Consider the following 3565-nt stretch of genomic DNA (forward strand, 5'->3'; position numbering starts at 1 on the left):
CATCAGAAAGATCATACACCATGACCAAAGTAGGATTTATCCCAGGAATGCAACGATGGTACAATGTCCGCAAATCAATAAACATGATACATCACATAAACAAATTGAGAGATAAAAATCACATAGTCATATCAATTGATGCAGAAAAAGCATTTGACAAAATCCAACACCATTTCTTGATAAAAATTCTCAGCAAGGTGGGAATAGAAGGATCATACCTCAACATAATAAAAGCCATATATGACAAACCCACAGCAAACATCATACTCAATGGGCAAAAACTAAAATCATTTCCCCTAAGAACAGGAACAAGACAGGAATGCCCACTCTCACCACTCCTGTTCTACATAGTACTGGAAGTATTAGCCTTTGTGGTCAGACAAGAAGAAATAAAAGGCATCCAAATTGTAAAAGAAGAAGTAAAACTGTCCTTATTCTCAGATGACATGATATTGTACATAAAAAACCCTAAAGACTCCATCAAAAAACTATTAGACTTTATAAATGAATTCAGCAAGGTAGCAGGATATAAAATTAATGCCAAGAAATCTATGGAATTTCTATATACCAATAGTGAACTTACAGAATGAGAGACTAAAAAAACAATCCCATTTACCAACACACCAAAAAAATTAAGATACCTAGGAATAAACTTAACTAAGGAGGTAAAAGACCTATACCCAGAAAACAGGACACTGAAAAAAGAGATAGAGGAAGACATAAACAAATGGAAGAACATACCATGTTCATGGATTGGTAGAATCAACATCATTAAAATGTCCATACTACCCAAAGCAATCTATAGATTCAATGCACTCCCTATCAAAATACCAACAGCATATTTCACAGACCTAGAAAGAACTCTCCAAAAATTCATCTGTAATGAAAAAAGACCCCAAATAGCCTCAGCAATCCTGAGAAAGAACAAAGTTGGGGGGAATCTCAATACTAGATTTCAAGCTATATTATAAAGCTACTGTTCTTAAAACAGTCTGGTATTGGCACAAGAACAGACATATAGACCAATAGAATAGAATAGGGAACCCAGAAATAGACCCAAACCACTATGCTCAATTAATATTTGACAAAGGAGGCATGAACATACAATGGAGTCAAGTCAGTCTCTTCAATAAATGGTGTTGGGAAAATTGGACAGATACATGCAAAAAATGAAACTAGACCACCAACTTATACCATACAAAAAATAAACTCAAAATGGATAAAGGACTTAAACATAAGACAGGAAACCATAAAAATACTAGAGGAATCCACAGGCAACAAAACCTCAGACATATGCCAGAGCAATTTCTTCAACAATACCGCTCCTAGGGCAATGGAAACGAAAGAGAAAATAAACAAATGGGACTACATCCAAATAAAAAGCTTTTTCACAGGAAAAGAAACCATCAACAAAACAACAAGAAAGTCCACTGCATGGGAGAACATATTTGCCCATGTCATCACCGATAAGGGTTTAATCTCCACCATTTACGGGGAACTCATACAACTTCACAAAAGGAAGATAAACAACCCAATCAAAAAATGGGCATCAGACCTAAATAGATACTTTTTGAAAGAAGACAGAAGGAAGACCAAGAGGCATATGAAAATATGCTCAAAGTCACTAGTCATACGGGAGATGCAAATCAAAATGACAATGCCCTACCATCTCACACATGTCAGAATGGCTATCATCAACAAATCAACAAATGACAAGTGCTGGCGAGGATGCGGAGAAAAAGGAACCCTCATGCACTGCTGGAGGGAATTCAGACTGGTGCAGCCACTGTGGAGAACAGTTTGGAGCTTCCTCAAAAAACGAAGAATGGAACTCCCATTTGACCCAGTGATCCCACTTCTAGGAATATATACTAAGAAACTACAAACACCAATCAGAAAGGATATATGCACTCCTATGTTCATAGCAGCACAATTCACCATAGCTAAGATTTGGAAACAGCCTAAGTGCCCATCAGCCTATGAGTGGATTAAAAAACTGTGGTACATCTACACAATGGAATACTACACTGCGGTAAAAAAGAAGGAGTTCTTACCATTTGCAGCAGCATGGATGAGCCTGGAGAGCATTATGTTAAGTGAAATAAGCCAGGCAATGAAAGAAAAATACTACATGATCTCACTCATTTATGGAAAATAAAGAACATTATAACCTGATGAACCAAAAGATAGATACAGAGACAGTAAAGCACAGAACAGACTGTCAAATTACAGCGGGAAGGCAGGGGAGTGTTGGGTAAGGGGGGAAAGAGATCAACCAAAGGACTTGTATACATGCATATAAGCACACCAATGGACACAAGACACTGCAGGAGGGTGAGATGAGGGCATGCGACAGGGTGTAGGGGAGGCTGGGGGAAGGTCAATGGGGAAAAAAAGGAGATATATGTACTACCACATGTAATACTTTAAACAATATTTTTTTTAAATGTCCATACTACTCACACCTGTCAGAATAGCCATTATCAACAAGTCAACAAATGACAAGTGCTGGAGAGGATGTGGAGAAAAAGGAACCCTCGTGCACTGCAGGTGGGAATGCAGACTGGTGCAGCCACTGTGGAGAACAGTATGGAGTTTCCTTAAAAAACTAAAAATAGAACTCCCATTTGACCCAGTGATCCCACTTCTAGGAATATAACTCAAGAAACTGGACACATCAATCAGAAAGGATATATGCACTCCTATGTTCATAGCAGCACAATTCACCATAGCTAAGATTTGGAAACAGCCTAAGTGCCCATCAGCAGATGAGTGGATTAAAAAACTGTGGTACATCTACACAATGGAATAGTATGCTGCAGTAAAAAAGAAGGAGCTCAACAATATGGATGGAGATGGAGAACATTATGCTTAGTGAAATAAGCCAGGCAGAGAAAGATAAATATCACATGATCTCACTCATTTGTGGAATATAATGAACAACATAAACTGATGGGGAAAAAAAATAGATCCAGAAACATAGAAATATTGATCAGAACGTCAAACCTCAGGGAAGAAATTGTGAGGTAACCAGAAACCCAAGAATGCCTGAGAACACCTTTCTAGCCATGCTAGCAATCATAAGATGTACGGTAATTTTACCTGGGACAAGAGGGTAAGTATTTTGGACTTATGCTCCTGACCCTTCATGGGTAAGACCCCTTACGTGGGCTGATCCCCTGACTAATGTAGTTACCAATAATGCCAGACACCTTGGTCATCCGGGAGGCCCATGGGTGGGGCAAGAAAGTATAAATACACAGGGGTCTCCACCCAGCGTCCCTTTTGTATGACACAAAATCAAAACAATGCCCCTTTGGGTGTACAATTAAAGAGAGGTTTCTGGCTTGTGAGGACACCAAAGAAAGGGTGTCACTACTATCACTACTTGCCCCCAGTAGAGGTGCAGAAAATGTAACTAAGACCTGGTCTATATAAAAAGAAATGGACAGCCAGTTTGAAAGGGAATTGCCATGGACTAGAACAAAGAATATCCTTACATGATATTATTCTACACTGTCATTAAAATTTTTTCCCAGATTTCGATCACCCCCAGTACTTATAA

This window comes from Eptesicus fuscus, chromosome 1 (assembly GCF_027574615.1).
Source record: "Eptesicus fuscus isolate TK198812 chromosome 1, DD_ASM_mEF_20220401, whole genome shotgun sequence".
Taxonomy (NCBI): domain Eukaryota; kingdom Metazoa; phylum Chordata; class Mammalia; order Chiroptera; family Vespertilionidae; genus Eptesicus; species Eptesicus fuscus.